Here is a 19,485-nt window from a genome sequence, read left to right on the forward strand (position 1 = left end):
ATTCCTGATGAATACAAACCAAACTAAACTAAACGAGAGACCAGTGACCAGCATCGCGGAGCATGACGTCCGAGCGGCTTTGAGGAGAGTGAACACAAGGAAAGCGGCGGGGCCAGACGGCATCACCGGCTGTCTGCTGCGCTGCTGTGCTGACCAGCTAGCAGGTGTGCTCACTTACATCTTCAACGAGTCCCTGGCGAAGTCTGTGGTCCCCACATGCTTCAAAAGATCCACCATCATCCCTGTGCCCAAGAACAGCAAACCCTCATCCCTGAACGATTACCGGCCAGTTGCACTGACCTCGGTAGTAATGAAGGTGTTTGAGAGGCTGCTGAAGAACATCACTCCTCCTCCATCCCAGACACCACAGATCCGCTGCAGTTCGCCTACCGACCCAACAGATCCACAGAGGATGCCATCGCCCACGTCCTACACACCACTCTCAGCCACGTGGACAAGAAACAGGGTAACTATGTGCGAATGCTGTTTGTTGATTACAGTTCAGCGTTTAACACCATAGTGCCCTGCAGACTGTTCACAAAGCTGAGGGATCTGGGACTCAACAGCCGTCTGTGTGCATGGGTGTTGGACTTCCTCACTGGCAGAACTCAGGTGGTGAGGGTGGGCAGGTGCTTCTCCAACAGCATCACCATCAACACAGGAGCACCTCAGGGATGTGTCCTCTCGCCACTGCTCTACTCCCTCTACACTTCAGACTGTGTGGCCACCCATGGCTCCAACACCATTGTGAAGTTTGCTGACGACACAGTGGTGTTGGGTGCCATCTCCAACAGCGATGAGGCGGCCTACATGGACGAAGTGAAGAATCTGGCATCATGGTGCCAGGACAACCACCTCCAGCTGAATGTCGGCAAGACCAAGGAGCTGGTGGTGGACTTCAGCAGGAGTCAGCACAGAGACTACAAGCCCATCATCATCAATGGAGCTCCAGTGGAGAGGGTGCAGTCCTTCAAATATCTTGGTGTCCACATCTCCTCAGACCTGACATGGTCTGCCCACATTCAGGTCCAGACCAAAAAGGCTAGGCAGCGCCTGTATCACCTACGACAACTGAGAAAGTTCAGGGTCTCTCCAAAGATCCTCAGGATTTTCTATACAGGCGCTGTGGAGAGCATCCTCACACAGAACATCACATCGTGGTTTGGGAACAGCTGTGTGAAGGACCAAAAAGCTCTCCAGAGAGTGATCCGTACAGCAGAATGCTGCTGCAGGATTGTTCTCCCCCTGCTTCAGGACACCTACACCAGGAGATGCCGGACTAGAGCAGCGCAGATACTGAAGGACCCGTCCCATCCTGGCAACAAACTGTTCCAACTTCTGCAATCTGGTAGAAGGTTCCGCATCATCTGGGCAAGGACAGAGAGACTCAAGAGGAGCTTCTATCCCCAAGCCATCCGGGCCCTAAACACACACACCCGCCCTCTCACATCATCTATAATTGACTGAGACAGGACTCTTCCAGACACTAAACCATGGCACAATGTACATTTCAATTCCTTTAATTTTAAATATGTTTGTATTGTGTTATGGCCAATGATGTGTGTGTTGTGTTATGCCTCCCACTGGGGGATGGCTGTGGGTATCTTTCCCCTTTTCTCTCCTAGGAGGTGGACACCTGGGTGTGGCTGCTAGGTATCTGGGTGGAGTCTCTGCCTATCCTTGGATGTGGATAATTGATGGACCACCTCCAGTACTTAAGGATCGAATGACAGCCACCTGGGAGCTCTCTCCGAACCTCCACCACTCGACCAAGAACCTGTGTGTTGTTTTATTGTAGTGCAGTGAAGAGTTTTCGCGTGTATATTTGGCGTTGGTATGTCCGTTTTGTTGTAAATAGTTGTAAATAGATTGTCAAGTAGTGATCACGTGTTGGTTCACCTGATGTATATCTGTCACTGCCGCAGCCTTGTAGGCGTGAGAAGCTGTTTTTGTTGAACAAGTTTTCTCCTGTTTTTTCATTAGAAAGATAGGTAAGTGACTTGTCTTTTTGTTTGGATTCTTTTTATTGTGGTGTAGGGACCACTAGGGAGTTTTTGTTTGTTGTTTTGGCATTGCTCACTGCCGACGAAAATAAACGGCTGCTTAAACACTTTGAAAGGTATCGTTGTTGGTGTTCTTACTTGGGTGGGGAGTGAGGGGGGGGGGGCAAACTTCTTGTTGCGTTTATTTACTCGCCTGGACTAAAAACGTAACAATTGTCTATTCTGTAAAACAGTCAGATGTCTATTCATATTAATGTACAGAATTCACCTGCTTGCTGCTACTACTGCACATTCACCTAATGTATATACTATATATATAATGTTCTTCCTCCACCCCCCCCCCCCACCCCCCACCCCCATTTTTGCACATGTCGAGGAGCGTATCAGGTTACATTTCACTGTGTGTTATACTTGTATAACTATGCATGTGACATGACACCACAGACTGGGATGTGCTCCTGAGCCCACATGGTGAGGACATAGAGGGGGCGACACACTGTCTTACAGACTACCTCAACTTTTGTGTGGACACGGTCGCCCCTGCTAAGACGGTACGGTGTTATCCTAATAACAAACCGTGGGTAACACAGGAAGTCAAAGCTGTCCTCAACATGAAGAAGAAGGCTTTCAGGAGCAAAGTGAAGGAGGAGATGAAAGCAGCACAGCGGGAGGTGAAACGCTGCCTGAGGGAAGCAAAGGACACCTACAGGAGGAAGGTGGAGCAGAAGTTGGAGAGGAACAATATGAGGGAGGTCTGGAATGGTGTGAAAACCATCACAGGCCACAACACCAAGAAAAGCACAGTGGGGGGGACTGTGGAGAAGGCAAACGAACTCAACAACTTCTTCAACAGGTTTGACCAGCCCACAACCCCCCCACCCTCACCCTCACCTTCACTACAGAGTCCTCTCCCCACTCTCCTACCTCCCTCGCTTCCCCCCCTTCCTGACACCATGACACCCCCCTCCTCCAATCCCTCTCTCAGCAGCAAGACATCTCCCCCCCTCCCCTCCTCCCAAACATCTCCCAGTGTCACAGTGGATCAGGTCAGGAGACAACTGAGGAAGCTTCGCCCCAGAAAGGCAGCAGGCCCAGACAAGGTGTGTCCTAGGATGCTTAAGGCGTGTGCTGCTGAACTTGGGGAGCCGCTACAACGAGTCTTCAACCTCAGTCTGCGACTGGGGAGAGTGCCCGCCCTATGGAAGACATCCTGCATCGTCCCGGTCCCCAAAAAGAACCGGCCCAATGAGCTGAATGACTTCCGACCGGTGGCACTGACGTCACATCTTATGAAGACTCTAGAGCGGCTCTTCCTCAACTTCCTCCGACCACAGGTACAACATGCCCAGGACCCACTACAGTTTGCGTACAAGGCGGGTGTCGGAGTGGAGGATGCCATCCTGTACCTCCTACACAGAGCCCACTCACACCTGGATGGGGGAAAAGGCACGGTCAGGATCCTGTTTCTTGACTTTTCCAGTGCCTTTAATACCATCCGGCCCTGTATGCTTCAGGAAAAACTGAACAGGATGGAGGTGGACCCCTGCCTGGTCGCTTGGATCTCCGACTACCTCACCGACAGACCACAGTACGTCAGGCTGAAGGACATTACGTCTGACACTGTGGTCAGCAGCACAGGAGCACCACAGGGAACTGTGCTGTCCCCTCTTCTCTTCACCCTGTACACCTCTGACTTCTGCTACAACTCTGAATTATGCCACATTCAGAAGTTTGCAGACGACACAGCCATCATGGGGTGTATCTGGGATGATCAGGAAGAGGAGTACAGAAGTCTGGTGAGGAACTTTGTTGCATGGAGTCACACAAACCACCTGCAACTCAACACCTCAAAGACTAAGGAACTGGTTGTGGACTTCGGGAGGTCTAGAGCAGGTCCACTGCCGGTTCAGATAGAGGGGGAGGAGGTGGAGGTGGTCAACAAGTACAAGTACCTCGGGCTGTGGGTGGACAATAAACTGGACTGGTCATGCAACACAGAGCACCTGTATAAAAAAGCACAAAGCCGACTGTACTTCCTCAGGAGGCTGAGGTCTTTTAACATCTGCAGGAAGCTCCTGAGGATGTTTTACCAGTCGGTGGTTGCTGGAGTACTTTTCTATGCTGTGGTGTGCTGGGGGAGCAGCACAGCAAAGAAGGACTCATGCAGGCTAGAGAAACTGATCAGGAGGGCTAGCTCTGTGGTCGGCATGAAGCTGGACACTCTGGTGACAGTGGCAGAGAAAAGGACATTAAAGAAACTGATGGACATTATGGACAATGCCAGGCATCCTCTGCACATGGCCATTAACAACCAGAAGAGTCTGTTCAGTGACAGGTTGCTTCTCCCAAAGACAAGAACTAACAGACTTAAAAACTCCTTTGTCCCACACGCCATCAGACTGTTTAACTCCTCTCTGGAGGGGAGAGGGAGGGGAAACAGGAGGACAAAGGAGGGGGGAACAACTAAGCTGTAGTGCCTCTTCACCTCACTGTACAATACCTTTTGTGCAATACTTTTGTAAATAGTCAACAGTGCAATAGACCTCAATGCTTGAAATGTGCAATTCACTTGTATTTTTATTTTCATTTTTTATTCCTATTTATTCTATTTATCCCCTTTGTATATTTTATTTATATTGTCTCTGTATTTATATATATGTGTGTGTGTGTGTGTGTGTGTGTATATATATATATATATATATATATATATATATATATATATATAATATTCTGTAACTCTGTAACTTCTGTCGGTGCTGTGCTTTTTTGGAAATCGAATTTCCCAGAGGAACCCACCCGAGGGATTAATAAAGTTCTAATCTAATCTAATCTAAAATAAAGAACCTTGAACCTTGAACCTTGAACTGATCTGAACTCCTTCAGATCAGTTTAGGATTTTTGGATTCACAGGAGGCACAGGGGCTGCACAGCTCTGTTTTTTCTCTGTTTTAGTTTTACTGCTTTCCTCATTTTATGTATTAAAGCAGGAAAAATACTGATATAGATCCCAGAGTTAGAGTGTTTTATAGCTATAGCTAGTGTATGCTACATTTGATTGCTCTGGGTTCAGATGTTTGTGATTTCTGTCGATGAGTATTGGCAAAAGAATTCTAGATAACGTTTTATGGTGTTTTTTTCTCTTGTCAGTGTCACTGTACAAAATCAGCATTACAGTAGTTATCTGCTGGTACTGTGCTGATGAGCAGCTCAAATGGAAAAAATAATGATGCAATTCATTTGGCAGCCTTTTACAAGGATTTTGTTTAAACAAAAATTCTATACTGGCTATAAAGTATTTTAAATGATATTGTCTGTGTGAGAATATGCAAATATGCAAAATTTGCTAACACATTTAAATCTAGTCCTTCTACCATCAAGAGGACAAAAAACAAAACAAAAGCTATATTTAAATTGTCATCAGCCACCTGCATCCTAATGAGGGCGTACAACATTTTTCTTTTAGTATTTAGTATAAACACAAAGCCAACAATGCAGTACTTCAACATGATCTTCAAAGTATTTCCACTGAATGTGCCCGCTGAAAGACTGCATAGGCTAAAATGTTGTACAAGCCTGACTGCTCATCAATACTTTTGTTACCTGTTGAAGTTCAGAATCTAGCTGTTACATTTAGCAGTGATGCAATAACGCAATGTGTTTACGGTAATGCGTTTAACCCAGCACTTATCGTCATATATACTGGTACTCAAATTATTCAAACTGGTACCGGCTACTCAAATTAGTCATTTGTAGGCCTACATGTGGAAAAATAATGATATAATACAGTTTGGAAGCCGAATATGATGGATTTTTGAGTTTATTTTCAATTTATCACTGTCTGCAAACAAACAGCCTATAAGGTAACATTAACCACAACAGCAGATGCCAACACACACAAGATACTACACTAACTACCTTTCACTAGAAATGTAGCACATTTCCCCTGACGTGTTAAAAATGTCAGTGTCAATTCACACTTTAGATTTGAGTCAACAAGCTATTAGACTTGTTCTTAACCCTATAATGCCCTTTGTATCATATTTGCTGCATGAGTTTCTGAGACCTCTATCTCATCTACATGATCAATACTTGCAATAATTTCAAAATGTTATGTACTAAACTCTCTTTTTTTTGTCTAAAATTAACATTGTTGTCAACAAAAAGTTGCCAAAACACCCAAGGTATCAAATGTGATACAAAAAAAATATAATAAATATATAATGAAAATATATAATTAACAACATGATGTAGAAAAAAATTTAGATTTTGTTAGTGTTAATACACATATCAGTTCCCAAAAAAATCTGAATTTTTTCACTATTTTGTGATGGGTTGGGTCTTACAGGGTTAAATGAAACCAAAGTATAAACGACAAAAACACAGACAGAGACAGCCATGAAATGGAAACACTGACAGTACAATTAGTGTACATCTTTAATATTGGTGAAGACTGTTGTTGATGATTAGTGAAGAAGTTCACTTTTCCATAAATGTCACAAAATGTTACAAAATCACAAATCAGATGAAACTAATTCTGATTTATTTCTGATAAATCTAAACCGAACCAAAGCGATCTGGGCTTTTCACATGGGACTCTGGAGACACAACGGTTTGCAAAGCTCAGTGTATTTTTGCTTGTATTAGGTTTAGTTATTTCCTTTTTTCTACAAGCACCATCATCTGTTCTTTCAAATATGAAAGCTGGCAAAGTATTGATATAGATTCCAGAGTTATTTTCATAGTCATTTTGGTCGTCTTTGGGTGAATCTCCTGAACCTGCAGGAAGCTTGAATAAAGTGATATTTTCATAGGTATCAGCGAGTACACTACGTTTGGTCGCTGTGGCATCAGATGTTAAAGGATCTGCTCTTTGTTGGTGAGCAGAGACAAATGAACTCTTAGGAGACTTGTTACTACCCTTTTTCGTCTTGTCAGTGTCATCATAACCACAGCTGCCCTGTTGACAAGTGAAAAAGAAAAAGAATCAGCATGCTCTTATATGATCCGCATTTATTGGGTTTGTGTAGAAAATCAATTTTTAAATGATTATTAATTTAAGTACAAAAAAAAGGATTTCTGTGAGTATCCATACATTTACAATTATCTGGATCTGTGTTACAGAGTAACCAGTCTAAGCAAAGCTGATCTACGTACCTCACCCTAATGAGGTACCCAGAGCTGTAACTCTGTCAAACAAGCTCAGTCCCAAAGAAAACAGATTGAAGTGTGTTCAAAGAGTGTTTTAAGCTCGTTTTTAACAATTCATTGGATAGGGTCAGTCATTTCCTAACACTGATTTTTGGCTAATCGGTGCATACTGCAGAAGCTAAAGAAACTCTACCAAAAATAAAACATGAGATCTAAAATATTGAATGATACCCTTCAGTGATGTTGTTGCACAGGTTTATCTATGGATAGAGGCAGTATAAAGAATATTTTTCTACCATTACATGTAAAAGAAATGCATGAGGGTGGTAAGAGTATTTTTTCATCTAACAGCATGTTAGTTGTGTTTTGATATAACACAGAAGGATTTACTCACATTATACTCCTTTAACTACAAACATGAACATGGTTTTGTGCTTCAGTTTATATTGCCTCTTTATATTTGTGTACTACTTTCATAGTGATCCCCGTTTTCTGATTCATACCTCTCTTTTGTTTGCACTGGTGAGGTCTACACCTTTGGAGCAAATTAATTGTTTATGTTTTGAGGTTTTTCTGGACTTCCGGAAACATACTGCCAGCAGCAAGACGGAGATCAGACCAACACCACCAACGGTAGCAAACACGATGGTACCTGATGAAAACAAGACAATTATCAGATCTTGTTCATGTAAACACTTTAAGCCAATAAGCTATTAGCTAAGCTAATATCAAACAAAACTTTACCTTTGTTGATTTTAGGTTCTTCTTCAGCTGTGAAGTTTAGGGCTGTAGGAAGAATTAAGTATCACTTCATGTAAGTTTATCTGTGAGTCACATTCATAAGGACTGATATGTGTATTTATACCTGTTGAAAGTTCTATAGGCTTCATGGTTCCTGTTCCGGTTGTGAAGTTTGTTGTGTTGGTATTTTGATTTGTCCATGTGGCAACTCCCGGTATGACAGTTGTCTCGGTTGCAACAGCTGTTTAAGAGAGTGGTTATTTACAAGGTATTTATACTATTTGTACTTACCTTTGTCAGAACATATACAACCCCACTTCCAAAAAAGCTGGGATGTTGGGCACTGGTTCACCAATATGGGTGAACCTGTGCCAGTTTCCTCAGTGTGACAATAGTCAAGAGATTCAGAGAATATGTAAAACTCTTTATAAGAGATAAGCCTGATACTCAGTACTGGATGTCCATGACGTTTGGGTCCTCAGTTGGCACTAAATTAAAAGCAGCATTGGTTCTGTTGTGGAATTAACTGCATGAGCCTCAAAATCATTGTCTGTGAACAAAGTTAACAATGCAATCCACAAGTGCAGGTTAAAGCTCTGTCCTGTAAAGAAGAAGTCATATGTGAACAAGATCCAGAAATACCACCGTCTTCTGTGAGTAAAAGTTGATTTTAAATGCACTGAGGCAAAGTTTAATGTGTTCAGACAAATCAAATCTGAAATTCTTTTTCACAAAAATAGGTGGTGACCATCATTGTTGAGATCGGGTTGAGAAGCGTTATATAAGAAGTGGTCCATTTACCACAATTATTGTGTACCACAGGATTATAAACATTTATAAATGCAATTCTAAGTATCATATATAATAAAACCTTAGCTGTAATAAATTTATGTTTATTTCTCTGAAATCAAAAAGCCATTTTTTCATAACTGTTGTGTAGAAGAAGTAGTAATAAAAGCAAAACATTGAAATATGATACTGCAGTATGAGTGGGTAAAATTGTACAAAACTTTGTTGTTAAATTTATTTTGTTGCATTAACCCACAAACTGGGAATTGTACCTGCATGAATGTAAATACAAATATAAAATTAAGCGTATTCATGTATACCTACCTTTCTTTACTGTTAGGTGTACCTCAGCATATGTATCGAAACCAGTCCGCTCCACTGCACACCAGTATTTCTGTGAGTCTGACAACTGAAGATTGCTGAAGGTCACAGTGAAGAATCCATCCCCAGAGTCCACCAGAGCAATCCTCCCTGACTCTGCTCTTCGTCCAGATTCTACAGTAAGTAGTATGTCTCCTGTGCTTTTACATGGATCTATGCAGAAATACTTGTTGTTGCTCCATGCATATGTGTGTGAGCACTGGAAGGACACACTTCTCCCCTCAAATTCCTCTACATTGATTATGACTCCATCAATCAATGTAACTGTTGAAATTGAAGCAATAATGTAATAAGTCATGTAGTAATAATAATAAGTGATGTGATAAGATACAAGACATCAAAATAAACATTTAAATGACATAAACTACTACACTTGTGTAGTCACTTACCATATAAAAGGCAGTAGAGGAAAGAAGTCTTCTTCATTGTAGCTGAAAAACTGACACTTGTACGTAGTTCTTTAATTTAAGTGATCTCTTAGACTCTACATTTACACATTACAACCCAGACCTGCTTCTGGAGGTCTGCTGTTAATCTGACTTTTGAAGGTTTGTGGGCATAAAGGGAGGAAATGACACCTACACAACCCACAACCTCGTTTATGACAGTTTCTTTTTACCGTTTCACGAACATTGTCAGTAGCTATATATATATATATATATATTTATACTCTATTATACTCTATTCCTTATGCAAATAAAAGCAGTGAAAAATCACTGGCTGAGCAGGAGAGGAGATGAAAATAGTTTTTGATTTCGTTTTTTCCGTTGTTTTTTTTTTTATTACAGACATGTTGGATAATTTCACACAATATCATAAATTTAATTGTAGCAATTGTTTAACATTTTGGAAACTTAATTGAATGCTTTCTTTGAGACAGCAATTTCACAGATATATATTAAACTGTTAACAATCGTCCTGGTTTGAAATTTGAAATGTTTGTCAAAATGTTTTTTTCTTCTTCTGTAATTACACTCCTTTTACAAACAGCCAAATACTGAGGTTTTCATTAGTACAGATATATTTTGAATATTTTTAGGTGCTATCTCAAACCTTTCAGTCAAAGGCTGACAGGTCAACAGTTGGCAGTTTACTCATAAGAGTCATTGTGTTTTAGAGTTATGGTTTTGTGGTTTATAAGCTGTCAGTGTCTACCCCTGACTTCTATCACCAAGAACATCCTTCCTGTAAAACGAGTAATCAAGACTTTCTAGCAGACATACATGTGTGCATGTATATGCAAACACATGTCATACAGACAACACTATACTAAAATCATGTCTCGTATAAAACAAAACAGTTATATTAAAACATTAAAGCAAAGCCACTTTACAAAATGAACATGTGTTTTAATGCCACCAAAGAAAATATTTTTTTGACTCCTTATGAATAATCCAATAACAAAATGATCAACTGGTTAAATGCTGTATGATCTTGCATGCATGTTACACTGAAGCTGGTTTTTTTTTTTTTATCTCAGTGCAAATAAATCTGCCTACAAAAGTCACTTCACTCTTCTGTGTAGTTTCTTTAGGGTCTAGTAAGTACAATGAGTGACATGAACTGACAGACAAGCAGAAATTAAATGGTTGTTTTAAGGCTACATTTTACAAAGGCTGTCAGAAGAAAGTGGAACGCTTCAATCATAGCAAAGATGTTTAGCACCCTCTTTAGATTATATACAGGGTTCTTCTGCGTCTTTAAATCTGAGACATAGATGCACTGTAATTGGAACCCCTTCTGAAATCCTATGCCATAACGTAACAGCATGTGCACCTAGAAATATAACTCTATGTTACACAGGGTATGGCCTCCAAGAAATAATGTGTAACGCATATGAAACACAGGGCTACTAAACCCATTTACGTCATTTAAAGCTATTGCTTTTTATTGTCACACGGGGGCGCCGTGAGACTGTTTTGCATTACAACAACCTTAGGTCTGTGAGACTGTCATATCTTAGGTCTTGTCCACAGGAAGTTTTTTCTGTCTCTGTCTTTGAGCTTTTTCCCTCTATTGTTTAAAGTGTGTGTTGGAGGAAGATGAAAAATATACTGGGCCCAAACTCTGAGCACAAAGACGCTAACATCTGAGTTATTTGTGTTATAAAATCGTAATTGGTTTTTTTTTTAACTACTAGAAAGGACTCTGGAGAACCCTTTATGACGGGCCCAGCACAAATGGGATTCTGGATGAAATTTCTGAAGAACTGAGTCAAGCCATTTCTTGAATTTTAGCCTTATGCACTATTAGTCCTAACTGGGTAGTAGACAATAGGGTCTGCACACTGACACTTCCTTGCAGTACTGATGTTTGGGTCTCAGTGAGCATTAAAGGACAATTCAGACTGGATTTTTTTCATTTCAAGATAGAAAGAGTTTATTTTGTTTAATTCATTTTGTTCAATAACTGAAGACCAGACACATCTGATCCCCCAGGTTTTTCCCCAAAGAAACTACAGGGGGCCGAGAAGATAAAGGCTGTGCAGAAGATAATTAACACCATGCAAAAAATCATTGCCAGCCCTGGAGACCATCGCCAGATCCTCCTGTCTCAGGAAAACCAGGGCCATCACAGGGGACTCCTTGCACCCCGCCCACCCCTCAGGTCAGTCAGGTCTCACACCTCCAGACTCACACTGGGCCAATTAGATAGTCAACAAATGTTTTATTTTCTATGCACTAGCTCCCAGCACTTTGCAAATATTCTGATCTCCAGTGTGTGCCTTTCTCTTATATTATATATATTTCTCCTGTTTGCTATGTATTTCTTCTGTCTACTATTTATATTTATTCCGGCACAGTTGGTGTGGAGCACCTACAATTTCGTTGTACATGTACAATGACAACAAAGAGCTAATCTATTCTATTTTATTCTATCCCCAGAAAGGACCAGTCCAATTTAACTATGACTGATAATCTGCCTGAGAGGGCAAATCTGCAGACACTGAGGATAGCTGCAAAAGTTAATAATCATAACTGGAGATTATGGTGCACATAATTGGAGAAATTAACTTGTCCATGAATGTTTATGAATAACTTACAAATTTAGATTAAGTCTGATTAATTTCTGATAAATCTAAACCAAACCAAAGAGATTTTGGCTCCTTTGCGGTTGATCCACAGGAGACAGAAGGAGATGCCTTGTAGGTACAGCTCTCTATATTTTTGCACGACTTAGGTTTAGTTGTCTTTTTGACAAGTACCTGTTTGGGTTTTTTTGGCACTAGAGCTGGCAAAGTATTGACATGTATCCCAGAGTTATTATCATAGACATTTTGGTGCTGTGTTGTTGAACATTCTGAATCTGCAGGAAGGCTGGGGAAACAGATGGTTTCATAGATACAGGAGGGTACACTGCATTTGGCTGCTGCAGGTTCAGATTCAGATGGTGGATCTGAATGGCATCTTTGTTGGTGAGTAGAGACAGAAGAACTCTGAGATGACTTTTTACATTGGTTTGTCCTGTCGTCAGTGTCACTGTACTCACAGCTGACCTGTTGAAAAGTGACAAAGAAAAACAAAATAATCACATTCGTGAGTGCTCTATCTATGTATACTCTATGTATGCTCTACATCAACTGAGAAGTTCATCTATATTTCTTTATGGAATCTTTATTTATATATTATGAAACAAATTACTAAATAAATTAAGTATGTTGCATGAATTAGCCAAAAAAAAATGGGCTTATATAATTTATTCACACATACGTACATCTTCTAACATTATCTGGTTTTGTGTCCCAGAGCCACGAGTCTAGGCAGAGCAGAGAGAGAACATTTTCAATACAATACAAAAAAATCAAACTAAAATAAGAAAACTCTGGAAACTAACAGAAACTTAACTAATTTAAAACCAAAAATCAAAATGAAATAAAAAATAAAAAGTAGTTAGAAAATTCAAAACTATAATTACTCAAACTCGGAAATGAATCCAGCCAAAGATGAGTTTGAAGTGGGTTTATGCTAGACAGTTACTTGGACAGGATGTGGGACTTTTCCTCAATCTGCCTAATGATGGTTAAGGATCTCAGTTTGCAGATCAGTGTCTATTTGCTCTACTGATTTGCAGCACAGCAAATTAAACTGAGATCTAACGTGCTAAACAGTGTTTCAGTGATGCACTTATATTTAGTTTTATCTGTGGAGAGAGCCAGACTGACAGTTTCCTTCAGTTCTAATGCATGCCTTTTAAATGCATGCAATGCTAAAGACAGGAAATGATTACCTGGGCTTGCCAAATAAACTATTTCCATCTAACATCAGTTATTTGCGCTCTCACAAAATACAGACTCTAGGTGCCATAATGTGTCATGATTTACTCTCGTTGTAATTCTATAAATTCAACCCAGAACATTTTTATTATGCATTTGATTTATATCGATTGGCTTCAGAGACTGTTTTCAGGGCTTATCTCCAGTTTCTAACTCATACCTCTCTTTGGTTTTCATTGCTGAAGTCTGTGCTGTTGCAGTAATCTTGTAGTTTATGTTTTGAGGTTTTTCTGGACTTCCTGATGCATACTGCCAGTAGCAAGAGAGCAATCAAAGCTAAACCCACAGCAGTAGTAAACATGATGGTGCCTGAGGAAAACAGGTTGAATTTCAAAATCTTATTCATGCAAAGTCTTTAAGTCATCATGTCAATCAGAACTTTACCTGTGTTGGTTTTAAGTTCTTCTTCAGCTGTGAAGTTTAAGACTGTAGGGCAAAATATAATATTAATTAATGTAAGTTTGTCTTTGATTTATTTTTATGTGGACTGAAATTTAATTATGTCAAATGTTTATTATACCTGTTGAAAGGTTTGTAGGTTTCATGGTTCCTGTTCCAGTTGTAAAATGTGTTATGTTGGTGTTTTGATATGTCCATGTAGAAGAAACATCAGATATGATAGTTGCTGTAACTGTATAAGGAGGAGAATTGAAAGAGTTACTTAGATTGTTGGTTTTTCACTCTTTTCAACATAATATGAATCAAAACAAAACCATAAATGTATTTCATTAAAAATCCCATCATGAGTATCATCAGCATACTGTACTTAAATCTTGTTTTTCATGTTGATACACTGCTCAACAAAAGGGCTTTGTAGTAAAACAACTGAACTCAACTGCGTGCAGTCCGGAATTTTCACCAATTGAAAGTATTGTACACATTATCGCGCAACAAATATGACAAACACGACCAAAGACTGTGAAAAGGCTAAAGTCCTGTCTCAGACAAGAATGGGTCAACGGTCTTCTTCTAAACATCCAGCAACTGGTCCTCTCACTTCACAAACATTTGCAGACTGTTGTTCAAAGAGAACTGGCTGCTACACAGTGGTTCTGTGCCAACCTTTTTGAGATGTGTTGGCACCATCAATGTCAAAATAAGCAAAGTTTTTCTTAAGTCACAATTTCTCAGATTAAACGTTTGACATTTTTTCTCTGTCCTATATGACACAAATTTGACTTAATGAGATTTGCAAATAATTCCCCTCAGAGAATGAATGCATAGATGCACTTTATACTACCAACTAGGAGCTGTCCCTCCATTAATTTACAGGTGTAAAATTAAGAGTATTGGTGCATTTTATTTAAAAGTGATAGAACAATATACGTACTTTTCTTTACTGCAAGCTGCACTTCAGTATATGTGTCCAAACCAGGCCTATCCACTGCACACCAGTATTTCTGTGAGTCTGACAGCTGGAGATGACTGAAGGTCACGGTGAAGGATCCATCCCCAGAGTCCATCAGAGCAATCCTCCCTGACTCTGCTCTTCTGCCAGGTTCTACAGTAACCAGTTTTTCTCCTTCGTCTTTACATGGATCTTTGCAAAAATACTTGTTGCTGTTCGATGCAATTTTGTGTTTGCACTGGAAGGAGACATTTCTCCCCTCGAATCCCTCTACATTGATTATGGCTCCATCAGTAAGGGGAACTGCCAAAATTGATCATGTAACAAGATATGAAAGATGAAATTAAATCATTCAATGAAAAAATTTAAGTACTAAATTTGTGAATTCACTTACCAAACAAAAGGAAGTTGAGAAAAGAAATGGTCTTCATTGTTGCTGAAAAAGTAACAGCTATGTACCAGTAGTTCTTTCTTGCTCCCTTCAGGCTCAACATTTACAGCCTTAATTAAACTTATACAGTATACTAATAAATAAGACAACAAGGTGCATGTAGAATTAACTAGCCATAAGTGCACAAAGCACAGTTAGAATTGGTGAGCGGTGGAGGACAGAGTTGCTTCTGCAGGTAACTCAGATCTGCTTGCTTTGGTTTGTGGGCACAAAAGGGCGGAAATGACACCTACACAGCCTCCCTGACGAGAGCCTCTTTTAACTGGGTAGCGAACTGGGGCAGTAATTTAAGTGGCGTTTTATACCACATCTGCTTAAAATTAAAATTTGCTGCATCAACTATAAATTTAATTTTTTTTAATATGTGCCTTTAGATTTACTGACAGTTGAGCACTTCATTCTCGGACTGCAGGCTTACTTGTTGTTCATAGAGTGTTTAAAAGTAGAATGGGAGGGAGAGCCTTCAGCTTTCAGGCCCCTCTCCTGTGGAACCAGCTTCCAGTTTGGATTCGGGAGACAGACACTATCTCTACTTTTAACATTAACCTTAAAACTTTTCTTCTTCTTTAAGCATATAGTTAGGGCTGGATCAGGTGACCCTGAAACATCCCTTAGTTATGTTGCAATAGGCATAGGCTGCCGGGGGATTCCTATGATACATTGAGTATTTCTTCTTCAGTCACCCTCTCACTTATTATGTGTTAATAGACCTCTCTGCATTCCATTGTACTTGTTATTAATGTCTGGCTCTCTTCTGTAGCATGTCTTTTATCCTGTCTTCCCTCTCTCTAGTCCCAGCCAGTCCCAGCAGATGGCTGCTCCTTCCTGAGCCTGGTTCTGCCGGAGGTTTTTTCCTGTTAAAAGGGAGTTTTTTCTTCCACTGTCACCAAAGTGCTTGTTCATAAAGGGTCATAAGATTGTTGGGTTTTTGTCGGTATGTATTATTGTAGGATTTACCTTACAATATAAAGCACCTTGAGGCAACTGTTGTTGTGATTTCAAATCAAATCAAATCACTTTTATTGTCACATCACATGTGCAGGTACATTGGTACAGCACATTTGTACTGTATAAATAAAACTGAATTGAATAAAATCTATCCATCCATCCATCCATCCATTCGCTTCCGCTTATCCTTTTCAGGGTCGCGGGGGGCGCTGGAGCCTATCCCAGCTGTCATAGGGCGAGAGGCAGGGTACACCCTGGACAGGTCGCCAGTCTGTCGCAGGGCCAACACACAGGGACAGACAACCATTCGCGCTCTCATTCACTCACACATTCACACCTAGTGACAATTTGGATTATCCAATTAACCTGTCCCCATAAGCTGCATGTCTTTGGACGGTGGGAGGAAGCCGGAGTACCCGGAGGGAACCCACGCAAACACGGGGAGAACATGAATAAAATCTAATTGAGTTGAATTTTAAAGTCCAAGAGATTCTGGGGTAAGTGCTGAAGCATCCAGGCCTAAATGCCTAATTCTAAAAGACTTGCCAGCATTGCCACCCAGCCTCCCCTGGCATTGCTTCCTGAACTCACTTGCCAGCAGCTGAGTCAAAAACTACACCCAGCCACCACAGTGTGCTACCAGCAAGTTAACTGGTAATAATTTTTGAATAATTTTGCCACTAACAGATATGTAATATATATTAATACTTAACACAGTTCTTCAGAAACTACAGTATTCCGGACGTGCCCACTTCAGAGATTGAAGACAATTCATGGCCCACGCTGCATCATTTTTATTAACTATTACCCACAAAAAGGAACCAAGTTGAGTTTTATGGGCGTGATGCTGTTTCTGCTTGGATCCGCTTGGATCGGTAAATAATATCATGAAATTCGCAAAAGGGCACCAGAAAAAATATCTATTTATTTTAAAAAGAGAATGCAGTCATATTCAGTGAACCTTGTTTGACTTCATTTTTTTCCCCCCAGGTTATCCTCGTCCCACCTTTTGCAACACCCTGCCCCACCAGTGGAGCCCTGTCCCACAGTTTGAGAAGCACTGTCTTACAAAGTGGCCTTAAAGAGAATCGAGATGTTTCAGATGGCCTCAGGGCCTGCGCCAAAATCCCAGCAAATGCCATGGGTGTTAGTTATCAACTCGAGAGAAATGAGAGGACATTGACTTTGTGTGTGTGTGTATACACTTAGTTTCAGTCAAATGATTCAATCTTCAGCATGAATTAACAAACTAAAACAAAGCAGGAACTGAAATCAAGAAAAGCTACAAATTGACAACAACAAAGCCAATTACACTTCGCTATATACTGCTACATTTTCATCTTCACAGCTTCGCTCATTCATATAGCCAGCTTTTTGCAAAGGATAAAATGTTATTATTTTAAACAATAGCGAGATAAATAATTCACAATATAATCTGTTCTATTGTCAAGAGGACAAAACAAAAAGTAAACACTTTTTAACCATTTTTATTAAAAAGTTGATTTGTTAACACACAATAAAAATAACTGGTGAAGCCATGAACACATATTCAATTTGAAAATGGTTGAAATACATAAAATAAAATATAAGTACATAAGATAATATAATTTCATGGTAATCTTTTGTATTATTTGGATGCAGCTTGTTTTGTTTGACCTCTCAATCACTGCTTTGTCTTTCTTTTTTCATTTAACTAATCATTTGCTTGTATATAATCCCTAATTTCTCACTTCTTCCTGCTTTGTTTTTAGAAAGTCTTTAGCATACTGAATTGTAGATGCACTGTATTAGTGCAGACACAAGCTCACTCACATTTTTCACAAGCTCTCACTCACTGCAAACACACAGATTGTTATATACACACTAATGTTCACCACAATATTCATGCATATACTCAGAAACACAGGGACAAATGCACAGGATACTACACTATCTAACATTTACCCACCAGAGATATAGCACAACACTTACCCTGACCTTAACCAGAAGTGTTTACCCTATTTCAGATCTGGTTAACCTTGTGTGGACAACTTTGGTGCAACAGAAGTTTGATTTATGTAAATACAGGGAGCCACAAACATGAAGTGGTAACAATGACAGCACAATTTAATGTACATGATTAGTAAGATAAAGACTCATTATTGAAGAGGTTCACTGGTCTTTGAATATCCATAACATTAATAAAAATTGTATCTCTAATATTAACTGATTTATTCCCATAAATCTAAACCGAATCAAAGTTCGCTGGGCTTTTTGAGGGATTCACAGGGGGCTCTGCAGACACAAGGACATTCACTGTTTGTAGAGCTTTCTGTATTTTTTTATTTTTTATTTTTTGCACATTTTCAATTTAAATGTGTAGTTTCTGAGGATACTATCACCTGTTCTTTCACATATACAAAGCTGGCAAAGGACTCACGTAGATCCCAGAGTTATTATCATTGTGATTTTGGTCCTCTGTGAGTGAATATCCTGAACCTGCAGGAAATTTGGAGAAAGAGATGTTTTCATAGATATCGAGGGGTACCCCCACATTTGGTTGGTGTTGGTGGATCTTGTCTGTATTGGTGAGCAGACAAAGAGAACCTCTCGTGTGACTTTTTACTACACTTTGTCTTCTTCTGTGTCATTGTAGCTGGTGATCTGTTGAAATGGACAAAGACAAAAGAAACGAGCATTTTATGTCCCACATTTATCCCATAATGTTTACTTATGTTAGAAAATCCAAATTCTTCCGCTTATCTTGGGCTGGGTTGCGGGGGCAGCAGCCCAAGTAGAGAAGCCCAGACCTCCCTCTCCCCAGCCACCTCCTCCAGCTTATCCAGCCAGCCGAGAGATGTAATCTCTCCAGCGTGTCCTGGGTCTGCCCTGCACCCTCCTCCCGGTGGGACATGCCCGGAACACCTCACCCAGAAGGTGCCCAGGAGGCATCCTTGTCAGATGCCCGAACCACCTCAACTGGCTCCTTTTGATGTGAAGGAGCAGCGACTCTACTCTGAGGGTTAGGGTTAGGGTTACTCCGCGAAAAGCAGAGATGAGATTCTGAGACCACCCAAGTGAAAGCCTTCCATCACTTGGCTACGCCTAGAAATTCTGTCCATAGAAATTACAAACAGAATCGGTGACAAAGGGCAGCCCTGGCGGAGCCCATCACCCACGAGGAAAGAGTCCGATTTATTGCCAGCTATGCGGACCAAGCTCTTGCAGCGGTTGTACAGTATAAGGATTGAATGGCCCGTAGGAATGGGCCAGACAACCCATACTCCCCGAGCACCCGCCACAGGACACCCCGAGGGAAACGGTTGAATGTCTGCAAAACACATGTAGACTGGTTGGGCAAACTCCCATGCACCCTCAAGAATCCTTGAGAGAATAAAGAGCTGATCCAGTGTTCTATGACCAG

Source organism: Mchenga conophoros, linkage group LG6 (genome assembly GCF_057382185.1).
Source record: "Mchenga conophoros isolate Kocher_MC1m ecotype Shallow Benthic linkage group LG6, M_conophoros_male_GT1.1, whole genome shotgun sequence".
NCBI classification, from domain to species: domain Eukaryota; kingdom Metazoa; phylum Chordata; class Actinopteri; order Cichliformes; family Cichlidae; genus Mchenga; species Mchenga conophoros.